We start from the raw sequence: 26,530 nt of genomic DNA on the forward strand, positions 1-26,530 counted from the left end.
GTAGTTTTGTAGATGGGTTAACTTGCTAATTTGGTTTTCAAAAAGTGATATCTCTTTAAAGTAAACAAATCTTCTTAGCCAATGTTTTGGTTCGTTCTGAAAGGGAAGAGGAAGTAGGAGCAGACCAATGTAGTGATACATGGACCATGAAACCAGTTGGCTTGCCAGCCAAGAACTAGTCAGACTTATATATAGCTCCTTTAACTCATTGAGTGCCAAAAACGTAATATTACGTTTTTAGCTTTTTTTTTAAATTACGAAACTAGACACTCTAATACACCTTATATGTGATTTTGGGAACTCTGTGATGAATAAAAATGAACTATATGACGATCGTGAAACTCAATCTGGACATTTTATCTGGACATTTTATCATAACTCGGTTGCCGCTTTGGGTCGAATCAGTGACGCATGCACGTCAGGTCAAAACCAGGCCATTTTCGTGGGTCTATCACGAGGTGGCAGTCTCGCCAGGTCTCACTGATCACTTCCCGGAATGTTTACACGAGTAAGTAACAGGCAACACTTCATATTTCATGAAAGACGTTTATCTCCATTTCTAGAAAAAAACAGCGATTTTGATGAAAACTAGCCACTGTTTAGCTTGGGATTTCTCAGGAACGGAGGCGTGTAGAAATACACGGTTTGCACGCACTGAAAGCTTAAAGTCTCACCTTTTAATCGAGCTATTGTACGTGTTCATAGCTATAACACAGAATATGCTGTGGCTGTACACAAATCATCAGCAATGGTCTAGATTGCTGGCACTCTAGGACAAAGCTCCCGAAAACAGCTTGGCATTCAATGAGTTAATCAACACCCTGAAATAAACCTAAATTGTAAAAAAACAACAACATATAAACATATATGGGTCAATGATGTGACATGCAGATTTTTGTGTCCAAGTCCATTACATTGGTTTAAAATAATTTTAAATTATTCATAACAAGCATAATTTTATTCTGTAAAACCTGTATAATTTGAACATATTTTCTGTTTATCAAGTGTGAAAAGTATTAAACATAGAATTTAAAAGGTGAGGATATTTAAAATAAATATGGAGGCATACTTTTATGTTGAAAAAGTTTACTAGTTTAATAGCTCCTAAATTGTTTGGAAAATTGAAATTTGTCCGGAATTTGTGCATATCTGAAATGTCAGGATGGTGCAACCGCATTCATAGAACGTTTATTTTGAATTGAAGAGGGAAAATAGTAAACAGGACATTGCCTCATCAAGAGGACCCCAAGTGACCTTTACTGATGAGTGAAATGTTTGTAAAGCTTTTTCAAATATTGATAAAAATAGCTACTTTTTCTTTATAGTTGGACTTGTACAGTTTACATGCCAGGTGGTACAACCAATGTAAAACTAAGAAAAAGTTATTTTAATATAAAACTCTTTATTATGACCGCCGTGCAGGTCAAGTTTAGTCAGATTTTGTTTTTGTTTTTTCGCATGGGCAATTTTCCATCAAGGATTCCCGGGACACTGAAAGACCAGTGGGGTATACTACGAAGCACGTTAGACATATCTAGGCTATGTAGACATATCGAGGCTTGACAAAGCTTTGACTCAGGGGTATACGTTAAGTGATACTACGATTGCAGTTATGTGATATATTTGTCAAACTAGGCTTTCAGCTCAGATCTGTGCGCGTTCTCGGTGTTGGGATGACTTTGGCCAATCGTGTAACTTGGAGACGCACAAGACCGCCTCTATTTAAAAACAATTACTTCCGCATTCATGAGCTATAGCTTAATCTACACTGCGGTGATTTTTTTGTGTCTAACCTATAACATCAAATAAATCAATTGTCATCAGTTGTTGTATGGTATGCACGTCCATAGTGGGATATTTGCACGCACCGCCCTATTAGCGCATTCGAGATCCAAAATGTTAGTAGAGGCGGAGCTCCACCTGTAAGATATATGACAGAATCCTACACGTGAGAAAACTTAGTTTTTAAGACAATTGATTGGTCAGTGTGCGGTAGATTACACGATTTGAGCTATAACTTAGCACATAACCTCCTCCCGACCAGGTTTGGTTGACAGCCATGGTGATATAGCGACACTAAAACAGATCCACTTTCGTGTCACAGCATAGCCTGGCTTTGAGCGTAACATACCTCGCTAACCCACTAATCGAGATTCGTAGTACACCCCACAGGGTGCACAAAACTTGGTGGGCATGTAGCCCCACAAGGATAGCATGGAACCATTGTTTTTCGTTTTGATCTGTAGCCCCCCCCGCTGGACTGGACCCCCGAAAGGAGGGTAGGGCGGACACAGTTTTCTTTGAATTAGAGATGCACCGATATGGAATTTTAGGGCTGATAACGATAACCGATATTTATTGGTTTGTTGTGGCCGATACCGATACGATAACCGATAATATTACTCTTGAAAAAAAATTGTGAAAAGTGATTTTGGGAAAGCATTTAATAAGCATAATTTTATTGCAGTAATTTTACCTACAACCAAATGATGGACAGAACGCATAATAGTCCTCAATAGTGCGGCAGTCAACAACAGTAGCCTAGCCCTACAGTATGTGTGGCTCCTTTAAGTGAACTGACGTCAGTGAATAGCAAGTGAGTGGCTAGAGAGTATGAATCGTTTTAATTTAGGACTAAATGCTCATAAACGGCTCAGCTGGGAATAAGCTACAGTATAGTTTGTAGCTTTTTTTAATAGTTTTTATAGTTTTAATAACTTATTATGATGACCTGTCTGGAACTGAAGCAGGAATGGTTAGCATATTTCTAGGTAGTAATACAAAACACAAGCTAACGTAATGCAAAACTCAAGCTAACGTAATGCAAATATAATACTAAAACACAACTTAGAACTAGGCCTACTTATGTACTCGTCCCACTAACGAGTTTGCTTATTTGTTTCCCCGACCAGCGCGGTAAAGTGCAAACACACCAGCACAAGACGGCTCTAGATAGGGCTGAGCTCGCTCTGGGGGTCGTTTCTAGAAAAGTTAGCAACGACGTTGCTCAACCACCATGGTACGACGCAACTTGCGACCAAACAACGACACTGTTACACCTGTTTCCAGAAAGCATCGTACCTGTGTCGCAATTCGCTACCTCCGACGTTCGAACACCATAGTTCCAACAACGTTGTTGATGATGCAGCGATACATATCATTGGTGGAAACAGTGGCAACGTGTAATACCCCACCCCCTAGAAATGTTCTGTCACGGCCTATGTCGACATGTTTCTAATCTAAACCTAGTGATTAATGCTGGTATTGTCATTGCCATCAGCCAAAACCTAAACCTATTGTAAGCATATAAAACAGTTAACTTAAGCAGACCAATATGAGTCATTATTTGTGTTAAATATCTATGTGTTGGAAAAAATATATAGCCTGGACAAATATCTGGGTATCCCATAGATTATCAACTGTCTCGTGGCTTAACGGCAGCGCGTTGGTGCACTGCGCGCTCGGCCGGAGTTCGTATTCTATCTCTTCTTTTCATCTCTGAGTAAGAGTAGGCCTACGAGACACAACAATAGGTTTTGACCATACATATTTATGTATATAGTTACTCTACATCGAGAGACCATAGGTAGGCAATACATCAGTCAAAAACAATTGAATCTACGTGTCACACTAGTTCACCTGCAGGTAGCGAGAAGCAAGGGAAATTGCACATCATAAGAAAACCGAACCTACAACGTTGGGATAACAAGTCTTCTGTTCTAGCCACTACACCATTTATCACTGCTGTTGTAAGAGTCTGTGAAGATTATAATACTAAAAGCAAGGCAATACTCGAATTAACATAAATAGCAAGAATGAGCCAAGTAGGGGAGTCAGTGTCTTAATCAAAATTAAGCTACAGGATAGATCAATCATTGAGTCACGAGATAAACATCCACTTCGCAAATTTTGGTTAGGCGGTTGTGATTTTTGGTTAGGCGCTCCGGACACCAACAGGAACTACCAAGGAACGACACAAGTGCGACTGCCTAGGGGCAGTAGTTCAAACGACCAAACTTTGCGTCCTTTTTTGCGATTGAGAGTTCGAACTACCTTTTCTAGAAACACCAAATCCAAGAACGATGGAGCGTACTACCAAGGTTGCGACGCAAGTTAGCAAACGATGCTTTCTAGAAACGACCCCCTGGTAAGGTTAAATGGCGGATCATTCACGAGACGATTTTGAGATGCACAGATTCCCAAATGAACGCATATCCACAGATTTTGTTAGAGTTTGTAGAGTGGTGAAATACATTCACACCGCTGACATTATATTGAGGAAAAAGTATAGCCAACCAAGCTCAAGTAGCTCAGTGTAGCCAGACGGACCTTAGGCTACGTAGGCCTAAATTAGGACTTTAAAAAATATCGGCGCAAATTATCGGCCAGAATTCTGTTATCAGACCGATAATAATATTTTCATTTTTTCACATATCGGCCAATAATATATCGGCCGCCGATATATCGTGCATCCCTACTTTGAATATCTCGAGAACCGTAGGGTTTAGGAGGACCACCTTTTTTGTATGTTGATCTTAAGGGGCCATGCCAACCCATTCCATAACCACTCATTTCATGTATAGCGCCACCTAGTTAAAAATGAAAAAGTAAAAATGCGGTGTTGTAATCGCAGGTATCTGTGACCTGACATGATCAAAACTGCACAAAATTGGAAGTGTAGGATCAATATGACACCGTCTGAATGCATGCCAAGTTTCGTGGAATTCTGTTCATGGGGGGCCATACAATAAATTAATTTATGTTACTGTGCACCAACTGGCCTGTAGGTGGCCGGACACAGTTTTCTGTGAATATCTCGAGAACCATAGGGCAGAGGAGAACCACCTTTCACCTCACAATATATCTGGCTGACATGGTCAAAACTGCACGAAATTGAAAGTGTAGGATCATTATGACCGCCTCTAAATGCATTGAACACAAGCACATGCACACACACACACACACACACACACACACACACACACACACACACACACATAAACATAAACACGTACACGTACATGCACACAATTCAAGAATTTCTCAGAATTATGAACAGGCAAGATGGGGGTGGGGTTGTATAAAATGTATTTTACATGTGAAATCTATGAACTAATCATGTTTTGATACTTGTTGTCTAGCAGATACAGTATCAGTGAGAATTGAGTGTGCATAATGCAATTCAGTGAGACAGTTAGAATCATATATGCCTTTCCCCTTTTGTTTTTAGTAGTGTTAATTTTGTCACCTATTTTTAATTTAGTCTTAGTCTTAGTCTTGTGACGAAATGTCCTTTTTAGACTTTGTCATATTTAGTCATTCAAATATCATTTTTGTTAGCCAAGTTTTAGTCTCGTCATTTTAGTCTAGTTTTAGTCAAAAGAAAACTAAAGGTATCTGAGTCTTAGTCAGTTTTAGTCAACACATTTTAGTCTTTTTTTATAACAAATTATTTCTGATTACCATTTGAGTCAAATAGTGTTTCACACATCTCAATTTTCCAACAATATTGTGTGTCCACAGGGCTACTCGTCTGTTATAATTACTCATTCTGATTTTTTGTCAGCCAGTATGTTTACATGCACAGGTAAGTCAAGCTACAGTTATAGCTTGGCTGGGATCCGCGAGCAGACGTGGTAAAATATAATATAGATGAGTTGTTTGCAATATTGAACCAACTTGTATGTAAAAACAGTTCTGCAACACTGTCTATGTAAGATATGCCAGTTTAAATCATACAGTATGAATCCACACAATAAGCAAAGTGCAAAGACAATAAGCAAGGTGGTTCAGTGAGTAGGCCTATAGTGTAGACTAATTATAGGCTAATGTTGAAGTAGGTCTAATGTTTTTTTTTTTTAGCTAGGGTTAGTTAAGTGGTCCTGAAACTGAAAAAGTTTGAGAAACACTGTCGTAGACCAAAGTATTAATGTTTTACTCTGCCTCGCTAGATGGCGATATACGCCCAAACACAACACATTCCCCAAACACTCTCCATCTTAGCCATAGCTAACTTGCTAGCGAACTTTCCATATTAGCTTACTTGCTAGCAATCTTTGCATCATCAGTCTAACTAGTTAAATAGTTGACATTACATGATAAACATTTTCGTATGGACATTCTGGGGGATGTTAATTTGTATGAGAGAAGCTTCAACTTCTGGGTATGTAGCATTGTGGCATAAAGCTAACTCTGGCAAAAATCTCCAGTGTTCTTGTTCCATGTAGTTTCATGTTGCAGCCACATGGTTGCAGCAACAGCACGTAGACTAGCCTACAGGAAAGCTGTTGCGTATGAACTCATTCAGAATATTTTGAAAACGTAACAGCTAGATATTCTATCTTCTCATTTTGTAGACGAAAATGAAGAGAGATTTTATCTTAGTTTTTATTTCATGCAAAACATTTTAGTCTCGTCTTTTTTCGTCAACAATAATGCATCTTAAGATAGTCTTAGTCAGTGTTTCAGGACATTACTGCCGTCTCGTCATCGTCTCGTCTTAGTCATGAAAAAAAGGTTGTTGACGAACATATTTCCTCTCATCTCGTCTGACGAAATTAACACTAGTTTTTAGCCAACAGCCAGACCAGCAGATAGCCTGATTTTGCTGAATTACTGAAGCTAAGCAGGCTTAGTTAGTACTCCTTGGAAGAGTAGGTTCCTGTTGGAAGTGTTGGTGGCTGCCCAGTAGGCATCACTCTTCCTGTGGCCAAAAGCCACCAAACAAATATCAATCCCAATGCCCTGTACTGTACTGTAGGAAATGTTTTCCTTTGCATTAATGTTAAATTGAGGTCCTGACTCACCATGTTAAAGATCCCATGGCACTTATCACAAAGAGTAGGTGGCTGATTTGCTTTATTTATGTACACATACATAAAGACTAGGGCTGTCACTTTTGTGAAAAAATCCTGTTCGATTCTTGAGACATAATTGTTCATTGAATCAATTGTAAAATCGATTTTTCATGTCTAAAGACGTTTCAATTTTCAACGCCAAATATAGGACAATCCACGAACAACCAACAGGCATTAGGACGAACGTAAAGGGGGCGCTTGAAGACACACAATGGCGTGAAGTTTCGTGCACAATGACAAACAGGAGTGCAACATTCTCGAAAAACAATAAGCAGAGTGGACTGCCATAACATCAGTGAAAAACATTACTGCAGGCTTTAACGTGGCTGCGTTTACAATTAGAAATGTCAAACAATATACGTAGAACTAATGACTGCACAGTTTGCATACCGCTTTGTCCTTCTCCATAGTTTGATATACCCAAACCCCGAAGTGCTTCCATATCGAACTCCTCAAGTTGTTAGGGCCTATCACTCGTATCTCTCATGTCGCACAGGTTGATCGCGTTGTCCTCAATTTTTTGGCAAAACACCAGCAGCACAGCAGCCGATTGAAAAAGCTGTTTCCGGTGCGTAAAATTGGTGGGAATTTTCTTTTTAGCTTTCACAATGCTTACTGCACTTCGGAATTCTTTGTTATTTTTCCGCTTGTTCCTGAGTTTACATCTATCTTTCTATCTATCTATCTGTTACATCTATCTTTTTCATTTGTTTAATTCGTTTAAAATTAATAGTGTACATATTTGGTTAAAATCGATATTTATTCAGAATTCAAATATTCAGAATACGTTACTCAGATTGAGTAACATAACGGAATACATTACAAATTACATTTTTGGGCATGTATTCTGTATTCTGTAACGGAATACGTATTGAAAGTAACCCTCCCAACACTGCTTATATATGAAAAAATATATAATTGAACATGTTTTTAAATGTTAATTCATATTAACTGACATGAACCCTACATGAAAAATAACTGTCTAGCTGCTAGAGAGCGCTCTCAAATGCACAAGTTCTGTGCACTTTCAGTCAGAGATTAGGTAGCCCTATGCCTGAAGCACATGTCCATACCTAAAGCCTCAAATTATGGCCGGGATTCTATTTATAGCCGGGCCTCAGATTCTGACAAATAAAGGCCAGTAATAATTTTGTTTCAATTTAACTCATGAAAGAGCTCTTCTTAATATTTTATTTTGTTGGTTGGTTTAATATTGTTGCCAATGAAAAGTCATTGTCTTACACCAGGAGTCTCCAACACGTTGCTCTCAAGCTACCAGTTGCATGCCGCCTTCTGAGCTTGCCAGAGGCTGAAGCAGTAACCAGTAATCCCGACACCCTTTCATAAACCATCAAATACCCCACAGATTTCAGTGGTCATCAGTCCCGATATTTAGCAATATCAAACAGTACAAGCCATGCCCCAAATAAAGGTGCTGTGCTTTGCGCAGCCTAAATAAAAGACCCATAATTTGAGGATTTACGATAGTCTATCTCCTAAATATTCCTCACCCGTTATCTAGACATGCATGAAAACATTTGAAAACAAAACTCACTGCCATGTAGGCTAATATTTGATCACTGTTTTGCTACTAATTATCTTTCCCATAATGAATACGCACACTAGAAAGTGAAAGTAGGCCTACTATGCGCTCCGTGTCTGTATCTGTCTGTTCACGTCTGCAATCAGGGACGGATCATGGCTTGTGCCAAGTGTGCACGTGCACAGGGGCCCTCAGCCAATGGGGGCCCTCGGATTTAAAAAAAAAAAATGAATTTAGACTAAGAAGTAAAGAAAAAATGAATTTAGACTAGATTATGCCCGGTGCTTCTAATAATAATTAATTTGCGGCACAACTGAATGGTGTTATGGAACCGCGGACCGAAAGAAAAATAAACGAAATGTTTTCCTGATCAATAAATACTTCTTAATTCATAAAATATAGAGGCATAACATTAGGTGGAAGTGGTAGGCTATGAGTACTCATTCAATGTGTATGCGTGTTTGCGAAAGTGAAACTGATCGACCCACTCGTGGGTAGGTGAATGAAGTGGATTCCTGCAATGTTCATGAAAACAGATACCGATTGGATAGCCTAATAAATCGCGACTTGTTGTAGGCCTAACAGTAGCTTATATCGTAGCAAATAGCTGTTGCGCAAAGAAATTAATTAGGGAGATGATCTGCATCTCCATTTACCAAATACTATAGTTTTGCTAACATCTCCACTGTTAACGTGAAATATGTCTCCATGCAAGGTAGTGTCAAGCAGCAGTGAAGTGAAAACCTTATCATGCAGGTAGCCAATGGTAGAAATGTTCCCGGGGGAGACACCCCCGAACCCCCCGTAATATGATCAGCACCACCTCTCACAAAAAAGGCTACTATCAACGTCCCTGCTACTGGTCCGTCAGAAATATGACAACTGTTGTCCGGTCTGTAAAAAATGTTGCTGTAGACTGTTTGGCCAGCAAAGGGAGATTACAGGGAGATTTAATAATAAAAACAGCTGCTGGAATTCATTTCTGTGTGGGCCTGAGTTATAATATATGACATAATGTACTACATTTTCATTGTGTGAAATTGTGCACCAGCCTGCATAGCGCGCCCGCGCGCGTCAGGGGGAGGGGGGGCCTTTTTTGATATTGTGCACAGGGGCCTATATTTGTTTAATCCGTCCCTGTCTGCAATCGATTATAACGTTCCTCAAATGGAGAACACATCCATGTTCTCTCGCGTTATAGGCTGTCATGCTTCTGTGTTCGCAAAAATCCTGACGGTTCCTGATCGCTAAACGTTTGTTTTCCTTTCCTGTCGATCGCGGTTGATGTAGAAGCACCTAGGCTATAATTTGACTTCAGCGGTGAGAGAGGGAGAGAGAGAGAGAGGCACCCAAAGTGGTCCTGCGCGCATGTGTGTGTGCATGGGGTTCAATTGAAGTCAGAGTTGGTCCGTCCAGTCAATAGTCCCGCATCCAGGCCGTTCCATTATTAGATTAACGTTATCAGACAGCGCTGTAACATGTGTGGGAATTTCTCTCATTATGATGGAGTTGTGGGACTTTTATCGGAGGTGGCCAGCCGAGTATTTCTTCTGCTGCCAGCTTGTGGCAATATATCGTCCAAAATGCTTGCTTACATCTAGTTAGATTAACGTCAGACAGCGCTGTAAAATGTGTGGGCATTTGTCGCATTATGATGGCTAGAGTTGCGGGACTTTTATTAGTATGCTCAATACTTAGTAATAATTTATGTGCAATCCCGCGCTGAAATAGGCCCTGGTTAAATGCGCAACTTTTTTTCTCTCGCTTTCGGAGGTGGCCAGCAAGCATTTGTTCTGCTACCAGCTTGTGCCAATATATCGTCCAAAATGCTTGCTTGCATTGCATTCTCCACATTTTTAGCTAAATTTTGATGTACCACATCAGCATTTTTTGTTCAGTGAATCTTTTGTAAATTGCTTTACAATTAGCGCGGGCACTCGTCAGCAACCTTTGGCTTGCCTCTTGCCGCTATTCTCTCCTTCGTCTTCATTAACATTCTCAATATTTTTGGCCTCTATGTGTCCAGTTACATCTGTCTGTTCTTGGTCTTGGATTTTGTGAAATACATTTCTAAATATCACCTGCTTGCTGCAGCTTTGGTCTGCACGTCCTATTACCAGTGTTGGGAGGGTTACTTTCAATAAGTATTCCGTTACAGAATACAGAATACATGCCCAAAAAATGTAATTTGTAACGTATTCCGTTATGTTACTCAATCTGAGTAACGTATTCTGAATACTTAGATTACTTCTGCATTGAATTGCATTTTATAAGTGTAGGAATGCGGCCATCAAATCCTGCTTAGGCCTACTAAACAGTAGCCTGACGACCCAGACCCACATTAAAATGTAGGGTCGGGGCACTCACCGTTGGCAGTGCTCAGTCCGAGGGGCGGGATAATCGGTTGTCTTTCAAATTCCCTCTGCACGCAAAAGGACAGCGCTATCCCATGCGTTTTCCCACCAGCTGAGCTAGTTGGCCAGTTCAAACCTTTGCCAACTTAAAAAAGCTTAACTTGTGTCAGGCTGTTCTTTGTTTTCAAGTAGCAGGGAATTCAAGCCAAACCGTTGCAACTCTGCCATCGATCATTATGTAAAGCCCGCCTAACGTCTCTATACACGATTTGATTGGCCTGATAGAAGTTTAATTTTTCCAGCTCACAAGCCAACGGAGATTTGCTAGACTAGCCCTGGCAGCAAATGTAGGGTGCATCTAGATTTCTAGGCTAACTAAACAGGCCTATTCTGGTGTGTTCTTCTGTTCCAAATGGCTGAAGTGTTAGGCCCACATAGGAGAATGTAAAGTCAACTAAGCTACCTGATACAACTTTAAGATAGCAAGGTGACCACTAAAACTACAGCAGGTGACTAGGCTAATTAAAACAAACAAAATAAATAGGCACTTTAAAGGAGTAGCCAGAAATTATAATGAAGGCGTGCCTGTGAGATTTTTCGGTGGCATCAACCCAGTACAAGTGAGGGGCGCATATGACAGGTGGAACGCAAATGACCTGTAAATGTAAACACTATGGGCTACTGTATATCAGTGCTCTCAAAATTAACGTGATTGCGTAATGACAATCAAAACCGCATGTTAAAATATGCTACTCGCAAGAATAATTCTTCAGAGGCTGCACCATATAATTCATTTTAAAACATAAATGTAGATCAAATTAGAAAAAATAATAATCCATAAAGCTATTTTAGGTTAGGACAAAAAACTTAGAATGCAGTGCCTATTTTAGAGATTGGTTTTATTGTTGGTCTAAAACAACACGTGAACTAGGCTTTGTTTATTGCTTAGCAAACTGTGTAACCGATTGGCCGAAGTAGCCTGAGCTATTAATACTTGGGAAAATATCCTTTGAACAGACATCAGGAACCACGATCAGTGAGGAACAGGAGTTACCTCCACTTACTTTACTCCTAATTTGCTGTGCAAACAGTCATTTCAGGGTCTCCGATGACGCGTCCATAATACGCGCTGGCTGCGTTTTGAGGCTAGTGCAAGACGGCGGGGCTTGGATTTAAACATGTAAACAATTCCATCATAGATTGCTTTCAGGAGCTTCTGGGAAATGGAGTTGCCTTAATTTATTTAGAGAGTGAATAAACTTATGAAACAGATAAGTATCGTCATGTAATCCATTGATTTCAACAATGTAACTGTATTCTAAATACCAACTATTTAACTTGTAACTGTATCGGAATACAGTTACTCATAATTTGTATTCTGAATACGTAACGCCGGTACATGTATTCTGTTACTCCCCAACACTGCCTATTACTGTAAAACCGGTCTGTGCACTTCTTTTTAAAACCGCATCTTTTTCTCTCTCGTGGGCATTTAATCTGCTGCCGGCTTCTCACTCCACATCGCCCAAAATGCTTGATTGCATTGCATTCTTTACATTTTTATCTAAATATTCATGTACTACATCAACATTTTTGTTCAGTGAATCTTTTGTAAATTGCTTTACAATTACTGTCGGGCCTATAGGCCGATCGCCTGGTTTGCGCTATGGTCACGTCCTTTTAAAACTGTCTATTTATCTCTCGTGAGCATTTAATCTGCTGCCAGCTTGTGACTCCACATTGCCCAAAATGCTTGATTGCATTGCATTCTCCACATTTTTAGCTAAATTTTGATGTACTATATCAGCATTTTTGTTCAGTGAATCTTTTGTAAATTGCTTTACAATTACTTTCGGGCCTATAAGTCTATGCCTGGCTTGCTTCAGTCACGTCCTTTTAAAACCATCTTTTTCTCTCTCAGGAACATTTAATCTGCTGCCAGCTTGTGACTCCACATTGCCCAAAATGCTTGATTGCATTGAATTCTCCACATTTTAGCTACATTGCTACACTACTTGGCGTACCACATGGCATTTTCCTCAGTGAATCTTTTGCTTTACAATTAGACCTTCCGGCCCTCCTCTTGGCTGCCTTCACTCCTTCGTCTTCACATTAATCGTTTTGGCCTCAATAGTCAAGTTACATAGTCTCTGTTTTTGGTTTTGGATTTTGTGAAATACATTTCTAAATAAATGCGACTTTTAGTCCAGTGCGACTTATATATGTTTTTTTCCTGTTCATGACGCATTTTTTGACTAATGCGACTTATACTCAGGAGCGACTTATAGTCCGGAAAATACGGTATGTTAAGTATGAGCATGAGCTAGAGTTATGGACGAAGGGTGACAATATCCAGACCCGAAGCATTCCGAACATTCCAAATGATTTTTCCATAGCGCTATACAACCAGGCATGTCTCATACTGCACATAAATCACTTCTTTTAACCCATCTACAAGGCTAACAAGAGCTCCACACTTAGTCGACAGTGTTATTTGGTTCTTAAAGGATAATTCCGGTATTTAGCACTTTGAGTCCCTTTTCTGGTTTGTTTTGGGTGAACTAGAGTGGTGGACACTGAAATTTTGACAATGGGTCCTGTCTCGACTTTTCTGACTTGTTTTGAATCACCTTTGACTACTTCAGAGTGGCTGCCTATGGGCATGCAAAAACATGTCCTTAAATCAACCCTTAACTCATTGAATGCCAAGCTGTTTTCGGGAGCTTTGTCCTAGAGTGCCAGCAATCCAGACCATTGCTGATGATTTGTGTACAGCCACAGCATATTCTGTGTTATAGCTAGGAACACGTACAATAGCTCGATTAAAAGGTAAGACTTTAAGCTCTCAGTGCGTGCAAACCGTGTATTTCTACACGCCTCCGTTCCTGAGAAATCCCAAGCTAAACAGTGGCTAGTTTTCATCAAAATCGCTGTTTTTTTCTAGAAATGGAGATAAACGTCTTTCATGAAATATAAAGTGTTGCCTGTTACTTACTCGTGTAAACATTCCGGGAAGTGATCAGTGAGACCTGGCGAGACTGCCACCTCGTGATAGACCCACGAAAATGGCCTGGTTTTGACCTGACATGCATGCGTCACTGATTCGACCCAAAGCGGCAACCGAGTTATGATAAAATGTCCAGATAAAATGTCCAGATTGTCCGTTTTCATGAGTTTCACGATCGTCATATAGTTCATTTCTATTCATCACAGAGTTCCCAAAATCACATATAAGGTGTATTAGAGTGTCTAGTTTCGTAATTTAAAAAAAAAGCTAAAAACGTAATATTACGTTTTTGTCACTCAACGCATTTTGGCACTCAATGAGTTAACGTTTGTTTTCAAACTGTGCAAGTTGGAACTCATCGAAGGATAATACCGGAATTATCCTTTAACACTTAAAAAGAGGCATTGGCAACATTGCATGTGTGCTGAAAGTTTATTTAGAAGACAGTTTATACACTACCTGGAGTAACTTTTTCCCTTGTTTTCCGGGCGACGCCATTTTGAATTTAGGACTCGATAAGTCTATCAATGAACGCAAATCTCGTGTTGTTGATGGAAGGACGACTGTGCGTGTGTGTGTAACACAGTTTTGTTAACAAAAATAATTAAATAAATAACTTAGTGAGAGAATTCAAAGTAACTGATTGTGAATATCAAAAGTGATTGAGAATAAGTGTTAACTCCTCTGCTGTGCTTCCTTAGATCCCACCTGTCAGACCCAGGCCAAAAGGAGGCGACGAGCTGTCACTATAATGGAGGTCCAAACCACAGCAGGCAAGCTGATTCTTTTCATCGTGCAAGACTGAACTATAATGCATCAATGATTCTTTTAATCACCATTGTCACATGTAATCAAATTAATTAGTTGGGAAATTATTAGTGCCTGATTGTCTAGTTATCTACTGTACCTACATAGGCTACATGTTTGTTTGTTCTTCAAACTTGTGTGTTCCCAAAACCAAAGAGCTTTGAATATGTTATTTTTCAACTTCTGAACCCTTTAGACCTATTCGTGCCTTTATCTGTCCATCCATTTGTACATATGTCCATCCATCTCTGGTTTTGCTCCTTAGCCAGAAATTTTACCGGAGAGGAGAGGCAATGTTGCGTTGATGGGATGAAGAAGAATATACTGGACTACTCCTGCGAGCGCCGCGCCGAGTTCATCTTGGACGGCCCAGCGTGTGAAGCGGCCTTCCTGAAATGCTGTAGGATAATGTTTAAACACCGTGGGGAGGAGAAAGATGAAATCCTCCAGCTGGCACGCAGTAAGCAGCTCATTCAGATATAAACCTCCTTCAAAAAACTACTGCCACAACATCAAAACTACTGCCACAGGATCAAAATAGAAAATGAATAGCCTTCTAATGCACATATGTTATTATTCTGTCACTGTGATTCATATATTCAGACAGTGACTTAGTCTATAAACTCTCTATTTTCATTAGTAACCTTAAATCAAGATAAACTGGTTTTACCTGGTGCTTAATGCAGACCTTGTTGAGCACTAATACATACATGTCATGTATTGATGCGTGTTCGCTAAAATAAAGTGTTAACCTACTGTAGTCACATTCTGATTAGAACACATCAACTAAAGCATTAGGTATGGTGGGCACATCATTATGAATTATGATTTAGCATGATCATGATTATTTGTTGTTCTGCAAAGAAATGTGGTCATCACTGCTCCAAGTCTGATTTGAACACAACTTGCAGTTCTCTAAACACATGTCATTATTCACAATATGAGCAACTAACCTTAAATTCATTTAATCATGATGATCATGCTTAAAAAGTTATAAATCATAATGATTTGCCCACTGTACCTAATGCTTTAGTTGATGTGTTGTTAATGCATGAGGTCATGAATAAGAGACTATAAAAATATAAAGGAATGAAGTAATGCATAAATCATGTAAGGGATAATGTATAGAACACTGGTCATTATTGGGAAAATAAGTCCCGACAGCAGGGCCCGAACTATCTTTTTGTCTTTAAGGGGGTCTTTAAGGGGGTCTATCTCATAAAAAGTTGGCACATCCCGCACATAGCATTGACTTTGGGTACCTCAACATGTTTTAATTGCCCGAAAGTTTTAGCATTGAAATTAGAGGCTGACTGCACACAAGCGATTCTCTCGCAATGCCACTGCAAGACGTTAGGCCTTGTTCTCAGGTGGTGATGCTTTTTAAGCCAATAAAGGCGATACAATTAAATAGCCTTGGCGTGAGTGGCACTTTTGCGCAGTGTGCGCACGGTAGGCCCTAGGCTATAACTTGACACACGCACACAACAGACAATAGAAATTGATTCCTTTTAATTAATTTCAACATATTATTGATTACAATAGTCCATATTTCATTTCAATTTCACAATACAAAGAAATAGACTAAACTATTTAGTCGGAGTGCTATTCTCAATTTCAGATAGGCTATCCTCATTGTCAAACATAATAATGCATGTAGTCTTTAACTTATACACAGGGAAAATGCACTAACTGGCAGAAATTAATAAAGCCATTGCAGCCAAACTATGTTCTAGTATTATAGGCTAATGTACACATTACTGTAGGCCTACACACCTGGGTGTTCAGTCGTCTCGTGTGTTGAACCGTGGAAATAAATAGAGAACAATTTTGGAATTTGCACTGAGATGTTGTCAGGTAGCCATTGAATATTCCACCATCAGAAATTGCTAACAGGTGTTTCAAAATATCTGGGAACTTTCCGGAGCTCTGAATAGCAGAGGATAGCTACAGATCAATTCACACAATCATTGAAGTAGGCTAGGCTGTATTATGGGCCATCATTTAGGGTATGGCTTTGTCAATAAACATAGAAAAGGCAAAGCGCAAGTTCAACAGCAAACAGGACTTCACATATCAAACCATGTAGGCTAGCCCAATGAACGGCTACGTAAATAGACAAAACAGTGCTGTCAAATCGATCTTATGCGGTTTGCTCATAGGCCTATAGTCTGGTGGTGTGGTGAAGTGCAGTCATGCTGCGTTCAAGAGGGTAAGTCTACGTTCAGTAGCCTAGTAGCCTATATTTTAATTTAACGGCTTTAATGGTAAGAGATCGCACAGGGATGGATAATGAGCGTTGTTTAAGATTAAACTAGATGTACCGCAGAGTGGTACAAAATATGACCGCCGCTCAGTCCAGCACATTTTTTTCCACAAAAATAAGTCACGCTTGTCAAATTGTGTTCATTTCCTACTTTGTTCCTTTTTTGTGTGTTTGTAATTGAGTGTGTGCAGAGTGTGTGGTTGTTTTTGTGTATATGTGTGTGTGTGTGTGTGTGTGTGTGTGTGTCTTATGTGTACATAAATAAAGCAAGTCAGGGAACCACCTACTCTTTGCGATAAGTGCCATGGGATCTTTAACAACCATGATGAGTCAGGACCTCAATTTAACATTCAAGCAAAGGAAAACATCTCCTGCAGTACAGTGTCCCTGTCACTGCAATAGGACATTGGGATTGATATTTGTTTGGTGGCTTTTGGCCACAGGGAAGACTGCCACCTACTGGCCAGCCACCAACACCACTTCCAGCAGGAACCTACTCTTCCAAGGAGGTTTCTTATCCAAGTACTAACTAAGCCTGCTTAGCTTCAGTAATTCAGCAAAGTCAGGGTATTTACTGTGTGTGTACAGTATGTGTCATACGTATGATTACTGTGAATGTATGTGTGCGTGTGTGAATATCTGTTCATGCATATGTGTGCATATGAAATGGGTTAACATGACCCCTGGAGGCAAACTGACACAAACAATTGGTCGTCCTAGGTCCTACGGTTCTCAAGATATTCACAGAAAACTCTGTTGGTGTACTGTCACTAAATGTACACATAAATTAATTTATTGTATGGCCCCCCATGAATGAAAGTCCACGAAACTTGGCATGCATTCAGAGGGTGTCATATTGATCCTACACTTTCAATTTCGTGCAGTTTTGACCATGTCAGCCAGAGATATTGTGTCTACAACACCTAAAGGTGTGTCCAGTTATACAGAATTAATGGACTCCGCTGTGCGTCGGAGAGTTCTTTGCCCCTCGCCCTCGTCCATTAATTCCATATAACAGGACACCTCGGCGGCCGTTATCCCTTAGATAATTCATGTACCTTCACTGTAAAGTGTTACCAATTTCTTTAACTGAATTGTGTGTGTGTGTGTGTGTGTGTGTGTGTCTGTGAACATCTGTGTCTATCCATCAGGTGATCTTAGTGAAGAAGAAGCAGATATGGATGAGACTATAGACGAGTTGACATCCCGTTCATACTTCCCAGAGAGTTGGCTTTGGCGAGAAGAGACACTTCCCAGCTGTTCAGAAGAAAACTGTTTAGCGTAATTCATGGTCTACCTTCCTTTTGACGGGTTATCATAAACGTTCAACAATTATTGATCTTACACACACACACATTATATATATATATATATACAGTGCCTATAAAAATATTCACACCCCCCTTGGATATTTCCCCTTTTATACTATATATTTATTATATATATATATATATATACTACACATTGTAGCAGTGTGGCTAGGCCTACTTGTAGACATTGATTTGCACATTCGCTTGGATGGTGCAACCTTTGACATATGTCTGCAGTTCACTGTCAGTGGAGGTTGCAGGACTAATACACACTTGTTGTTCAGTTATTCTGGGTGTTTTGGTTGTCTGATGGTTGTGGTCCCCTAAAATGTGACTCCACCGCTTTTTGCTGTCCAGCGAGGGTAGCCAATAGCTCGCAAGAGAGCTCTCCATTCTAGAAAACAGTTAGGCTAATTGCAGAACAACATTGCATATAACATTATGTTAAATTTGCGAGATGCGCTTACCTGTGCCCACTCACTGTCATTTCCCTGGCAGCAAGTCCAGCATCTGATAGCTTCTCCACCGCCGTCGCTCTTAGGCTGTGGTTTGTGTATCTCACCTTCGTCCCTGCCTCTTGGCACATTTTTGACAGCATTTGCCCAAGTTGGTTTACACCGAAAGGGAGATTGTTGAACCAGATTGTTTCGTTTGGCGAGACAAGCCGCTTCGTTTGGAGATAGAGGGCCTTTGCATCAGGAGGGATTTTCTTCAGGTATTTTGCCAGAGAGGCCACAGGGCAGAGGGGATTCCCTGGCTCCCCTAGGGTTAGGGTTAGGGTTAGCTCCTCTGTGATTGTCCTTTGTTCACTCCAGAGGATCTTTGTGGTTCTTTGTCTCCTTGTTAAATGCCATGGTGAAATACTGACAGTTGTTTTCATCTCTCTTTAAAAAGAGAGAGTCTGCCATATTGCTTAATTCACTAGTTTGTATTAATGTTATGTTTTTTAGTTTTAACGGTTACAATGTATCATTCGCGGAGTGATTACTAGCAGTAAAAAGTCTTCAGTGAAAAAGCCTTATGTCATAAACGTTTATGACTTGTTTATGACACGTTCATGACAGTGTCATGTTACTCTTCTGTCGACACTGTCAAGTAAAGTGTAACCATATTTTTTTTTTCTCCAGTGAGAAGACTCACAGTACTTCTTTTCCAGACTCAATAACCAGCTGGCAATTCAGTGCCATCAGCCTCTCTGACACCAAAGGTAAAAATCACCCATTTCTGACATATAATCATAAATGGACATCAGTGTATCTGTCTTATAATATTGTCCAACCCGTTTCCAATCCATAGGGATTTGTGTGGCAGAAACCTTGAGTTTGGAGGTCCAAAAGGAGTTTTTTGTTGATCTAAAGTTACCCTACTCTGCTGTGCGGCATGAACAGATTGAGATCAGAGCCATCCTTCACAACAACCGCGATGATGCTTTAAGAGTAGGCACTGATCCTTTACTATATTAAGAACATGGCTGTAGTAAGGTATTGGAAGGCTAGTGTACTGATCATACACTGATGGTGCTTGTCCTGCTAGAATAGTAAGAACTTGAGAGACCTCAAAAAAGCGGTATAGCTTGTTAGCCGCTTAACCTCACCGTTTTATGATAATTACAGTGCATGAAAATGCACTTTTCTGTTATCCGAAGTCTTCTTCTTCTTCTTCTTCTTCTTCTTCTTTTTATTACAGTGCATGAAAATGCACTGTTCTGTTATCCAAAGTCTTCTTCTCCTTCTTCCCACCAAATTTCTGCGTCTAATTCAGCTTCAATCGTTTAATGTAGAAACTCAGTTCAAACTTTGTAACATAGGTCTTGAAAAGGACACTTGAGGAATGTATTTTTCGTTTTTGTAAACTTTATACTTTTTGAGATATTAACATAAATCAAGCTTATTTTTCGCCATAGACTTCGCATTGGCACTATGACATCACAATAGGCTAATCAAACTGATTTGCACCTGTATCAACTGACAGCTGCTCAACTAGGCCCTCTCAGAGAGCCAATTAATGACTTAGAATGCAATCAACTGCACCTGTGCTCTCTCACTGATTGCAGCAACTTCAATGGAACCTCTTCTCTGTGTCTCTCTCAATTGAACTGGATAGCTCACTTTTCTCTTTCCCACTTTCTTTCACTTCTTTTTCTTCACTTCATCCATTAAATGATCTGTCTATCAACATCTACCTATGCACATCCATTAATTCACTATTAAATAATTTAACTGTTTAAACTGATCAACTATTGAATTGTTCAGCCACTCCAACTGCCAGTTGTCATCAACTATGACTCCCACCAACTGTTTTCTCTGTCTAAAACTGTTTCAAAATAAAGGTCCTCACTACAATAATTCTTGTCACTGAAAGAAGATTGATTTATTTTTGCGGAGAGAATGTGCAGGACTGGGTGGCAGTCATATTGTGCACTGCTCTGCGGTACATTTAGTTTTAGGACTGTTTACACTATTATTTGGTTGTATGTGGATTGGTTAAATAAATTTCCCATAGGTCCCAAGTATTGGGCATGAAACCTCAGAATTAAATCCTCTTTTTCCAGGTGAGGGTGGAGTTGTCAAAGACTGAAGGTGTCTGCAGTGACGCCAGCAAATCTGGCAAGTATCGCATTACAGTTGAAGTGAGTGAGAGGTCAACCCGCGCAGTGCCCTTTGTGATCGTACCCATGGGTAAGCCAGGCAAGTACACCATTGAGGTGAAGGCCGCGGTGTACGGGACTTTTGTTGGTGATGGGGTCAAGAAGGACTTACTTGTGGTGGTGAGAATTTTTCCCCATATATCTCAATAATAATTTATGTTTGTATGTTAGTTTATGTTTTTCATTCTATCAATTTGTTTAGTTGTTCACTCCATCTACATACATACAGTATGAATATCCAAATCTACTGGTGGATGTATTGTTGGATTGTATTATGCAAAACATATCAATACAGGAATTAAAGGCACACTATGCAAGATTTTCACCTTTATGAAGCCAATTTGATGGTAAATGAACATGTAACGCGAATCGTTCACCTAACATAGCGATACAACATAGACGTGGCGAGTCCCTACTGAGAAAACCAGCCATGCAACTTCCAAACATTACCTTTTCAGTAGATATAGCTCTTTGGAGATAGTTTTTGCCTGTTGTTAATCCTTCACCTCCACAACAAAAGCATTTGCATTGTGTACAGGGGGGATAAGTCGCAAAAGGTTTGCTATTTACAATAGCAGAGTAACATGTAAATACATCGCGACTCTAGAGGGAGCTCTAAACTTGCCAAAAATACCTTAACCTGCATAGTATACCTTTGAATAGATTTTTTTAGAAATTAAATAAAGTATAGTATAAGTATATATACCTTTTTGATCCCGTGAGGGAAATTTTGTGCATTTAACCCAATCGATGAATCAGTGAAACACATACATCACACAGTGAACACACAGTGAGGTGAAGCACACACTAATCCCGGCGCAGTGAGCTGCCTGCTTCAACGGCGGCGCTCGGGGAGCAGTGAGGGGTTAGGTGCCTTGCTCAAGGGCACTTCAGCCATGGCCCACTGGTCAGGGCTCGAACCGGCAACCCTCCGGTTACAAGTCCAGAGTGCTAACCAGTGGGCCACGGCTGCCTCAAATAGATAGTACTTCTATCTTTATTAGTCCATGCCACTTTGGGTTTTAGGCTGAAGGTGTCCCTGTGAGGAAAACAGAAAGATTTGAACTAGACCCAGCTAAGTATGGTGAGTAAAAGAAAATTGGAAGGTCTGAAACAAGGTGTCTGGGTGAGCCCAGATGAACTTTGAGATTGTAAACTATTACAATTAGATTAGATTCGATTAGATTCAACTTTATTGGCATTGTGCAGAGTACAAGTACAGAGACAACGAAATGCAGTTTGTGTCTAACCAGAAGTGCAAAAAAGCAGAAAAAGTGCAATGTGATATACAAAGTAGGTGGTGCATAGACAGGACAAAATATATAGTGCAGTGTAGACAGTAGTATACAGTTGTTTTCAGAAGGTGGTCTAGAGTAGTTTAAATTAAATATAAGTATGTGCAGTGTAATAACAGTAACCTTAAGAGCAAAATAAATATGACTATGTAATATGAACAATGTATGAACAACATGTACAGATATGTGCAATGTAGTGGCAGTACCATTATAGTAGTAGTAAAAACATAAATATATGCAGTGTATCAACAGAATATTTTACAGAAAAACTGAATAAATATGGATATTTAGAATGAACCATATAAACAGATATGTAGTGTGTACAGCTATGTGCAGTGTGGTAACAGTACCATTGTAGTGCAGAGACAGTATATAATAGTATTAAGAATAAGTGTATGTGCAGGATGAAGAGCAGTAGAATATGGCTATGTATAAGTGTAATTACAGTATGTACATTTGTAAATAAATAAATAAATTGTGGGGGGGGGGGGGGGGCTCCGCCTCCTTGTAGTCTATCTGCTTCTGAATCACCAAAAAACAGGAATGTCCATTTACTTTGACATTGGGTAAACAACCCCTGAAAGTTCAGAAATGTGTGTTAATGGGATCCTTTCCAGACTGACCTTGGGGGGAGCAAACTCAACTTGGCTAACAGGGTTGTCTGGGTTTACCCAGGCTAAGGTGTCTGATTAAGATTGATTACATTTACATTTAGAAACAATTAGTAATGGACTGGTATTAAATTTACATAACATAACACAAACAAATGCGACTTCTTGAGAAATCGCTGACTGTACCTTGTAACATGTGACTTGTACCTTGTAACATGTGATATGTTCATATGGTAAGCCTATGGTAATAAGCAATTATATCAGGATTAGTCTAATTGGAAAATCAGTGCTGTCTGCACCTACAATACATTTGACCCTGTTCCTTCTTTGGCTGTCAGGTGGAGAACAGACACGATCACTCCTGCCTGACATGGCAGAAAACCAAATACCAGAGACTCCAGCCAACACCTATATCACAGTTCAAGGTATGTCATGGCCCAGTGGGAAATTGCCTCTAACATGAACAAGATATGACAAGGAATGTTCTAGATGTTGGAATGCTTAATATAATAATCAGGGTATAGGCTAGGGCTTATTTAGTGTTTTTAGTCACAACAACACACAACAAAACATACATGTATAGTGTTTCAGAAAGAACTTTTGTTCTCCCTGCAAAAAGTAACCAGTGCAGGAAGTATTAACTCCGGGGGGTACTGGACTGGACTGAGGTATACAGAGTTAGTAGGAAAGGTGAAATCTCCTTGAGAGTGATGTCTGCCCGGTTGTGGTTCTAGGCGATGACTTGGGAATCACTATCGAAAAGGCAATCAGTGGGGAGTCCATGAAGTCTTTAATTTACCAGCCGGGTGGCTGCGGGGAGCAAAACATGTTTCACATAACCATGCCCGTCACTGCTGCCAACTACCTGGACAAAACCAACCAGTGGCACAAGGTGGGCGTGTCGCAAAGAGAGAAGGCTGTTCAATATATTCAATCAGGCAAGTGGCTTTTACTGAACACTCACTAAGCTGAAAATGATGTTATGTGACAGTGTTGATTAAAAAGAAAGGTATGCGCAGTGTGACTCAAAATATATTCATTTTTTTTTTTTTGTTAAGTATATTTTTTTTGGGCTTTTATGCCTTTAATGCGACAGGATAGTGGAGAGTGACAGGAAGTAAGTGGGAGAGAGAGTCGGGGTGGGATCTGGAAAGGACCACGGGGGAGGAATCGAACCCGGGTCGCCAGCGTACGGCGTAGCTGCCCTAGCCAGCTGCACCACGGCCTGATTGGAGAGCCATGTCAGTGTTAAAGAATAATACAAAAAAATAACGGCTATTACTGAAAATGCAATGTTTTTTTCCCAAATACTACACAAAACTGCAAACAGAAAGTGAAAGTCTTTTTATCTCTTTTTAGACACCTGTGCTAGCAATCTTAGCTTATAAATAAAATAATGATCAAATAAATATTAATACAAATAATAAAAACAAACAAAAAGTAAAAACAGGTATGTGTGTGTTTCACACCAAATACAAATATTTTCCTCTCATAACTTATTTAAAGCTATATTGTGTAATATTTTGTGTCGATTCTTAGCAAGAACACATTTTTTCTTTCAAAAATATGTGCTCATTACATGTGTAATTATCACCAACAAATCAAAGTATTCTCGTAAGTGTAGAATCTGCCATTAAGAATACATAGAGCGAGTCGCTTGTATGGCGGCAGCCCTGTTTCGCCTCCATCTTTAGAATACATTAGCCAAGGTGGGACATACATGAAATTGATGGGGTGAATGTGGAGGTGGTAAGCACCTACAAGTATCTGGGTCTCCACCTGGACAATAAACTGGACTGGTCAGCCAACACTGTCACACTCTACAAAAAAGGGCAGAGCAGGCTGTACTTCCTGAGGAGGCTGCGGTCCTTCAATGTGTGCAGCAAGCTCCTCAGGATGTTCTACCAGTCTGTTGTTGCCAGCGTCCTCTTCTGTGCAGTGATATGCTGAGGAGGAAGCACAAAGAAGAAGGATGCTGGGCGACTTGACAGGCTGGTAAGGAAAGCTGGCTCTGTAGTGGGAGCTGAACTGGAGTGCATCACTTCAATATCTGACAAAAGGACCCTGAACAAACTGATCAACATCTTGGACAATGAATGTCATCCACTCTACAGCACTATTAAAAAGCAAAAGAGCTTGATCAGCTGGAGACTTCGCTCACTGCCATGCACAACTGAAAGGCTGAGGAATTCATTTGTCCCCAGGGCTATTGATCATACTGTTCAATGCTTCACTAAAGGGAAGAGGAGAGATAGACTTCTCTGCATAGTCTGTCTGCCTCTCCACCCTCTCCATGTTTGAGTACTGACTGCCCACTACTGTTTTACTACTGTTTTACTACTGTCCACAGCCTAATGTTTTTACTACTGTTTTACTGCTACACTGTTTTTCATGCTATATTAGCACTCATGACCAATGGCTTCTGCTACAATACTGAATGGCTGTAACCATATTACCTCAACCTATTCTTGCAACTCTCACGCATTGGCCGTGAGACACACGCATTTGATTAGTTTCACACACTCACACGCCACACCCCTGATTTCTCACGATGAAGTGTCAACCCGGTCAGTCAGATGCCTGAAAAATGAGTTTAGCCTATCTATACATCTACCTGTTGAGCCACGGTTATGCTTTCAGAGACGGTGAGAGGGTTCAAGAGCACCCCCTGTCTGTGGAATTTTCTAAATTTTCTCTCATTTGCGATGCTACTTCAGAAGCCATCCCAGGCGCATTCCCCCAGCATTTCCCCGCCTTCAGGTATGCTTTGAGTATTATTGAGTATTTTTCACGCTGAAGTGTCAACCTGGTAGGTCAAATACCTGGCAGATGAGGTTCAACTAAACTAAACCTATCCATATGATATCACACATCAGGTGAACGTGCGAATCTAAGCTTTCCAATGATATTAGCGCCAAGTTGCTGTGATAAATGGTTCGCGAGAAAATTAACATTGAACCGACGTGCAATTTAGGCTAATCATATTTGCATTTTGCACACAGTGCACACCCATTACTCTCGGTTTAATATTTCACTAACCCTTCACACAACAGCAAACCGTACCGAATACGAGGATATAAAGAATGCCTCTGTGCAATAAGTGGTTCCTGAGTAATCCGGTTTTGAAATTGCAACACATTTCTACATAGCCTCATTGGGGCGAAATTATAATGTATTCTAATGTAAACTATTTGTCAGTAGGCCTACATATATTTTTGTAAATTGCTCAGCCATAGATTATCCCACTATCATGGTTCTTATATTGTCAGGTTCCAGCCAATCCCATTACAGATACATGAATACATTATATACATTATATTGGCATGCTTCCTAGTGACATTAATGTAAAAATATGAAGAAAATCAAATAACAAGACACAAATATTGATATAAAGCCTGACATAAGCCATATGCAAACATTCACATAATGCAGGTATGGGTACATCCTGAAAAAGGAATAGCATGTAGGCTATAGGCTATGGCCATTACAATGACCAATATATTATCTTAAATAAACTAGCTGAATAACACAGGTGAGAACTTCTGCATAATTTCATGGAGCGCTGAAATGTACACACATTTTTGAACATTTCTGAACTGTGAAATGTAGCATATGTTTTTGTGGTTGTGAACTTATTGCAATATAACCATAACTATTCCACCTGTGTGTGCACGGTTATAATTCTGAAGTGCAAAATAGCTACAGCACAAATATTTCCATAAAAATAAGCAAGTCTGACCTCTGAATTTATTTTGAAAGTGCACCTGGTTGATGCATTTAAAAGTTAAAATATACAAACATTTCTTAAATTCTTACAAAACACCCACAGACTT

General features: G+C 39.8%; 1 pseudogene; it reads left to right on the plus strand.

Moving 5' to 3' along the window:
* The window catches only part of LOC143118168 (complement C3-like), a 122,393-nt pseudogene that overhangs the window by 32,057 nt on the left and 63,806 nt on the right, over positions 1 to 26,530 (plus strand).

This window comes from Alosa pseudoharengus, unplaced genomic scaffold (genome assembly GCF_046254945.1).
Source record: "Alosa pseudoharengus isolate Yale_2024_CS ecotype anadromous, Long Island Sound unplaced genomic scaffold, YU_APseudo_1.1 YU_APseudo_1.1_scf_1, whole genome shotgun sequence".
NCBI classification, from domain to species: domain Eukaryota; kingdom Metazoa; phylum Chordata; class Actinopteri; order Clupeiformes; family Clupeidae; genus Alosa; species Alosa pseudoharengus.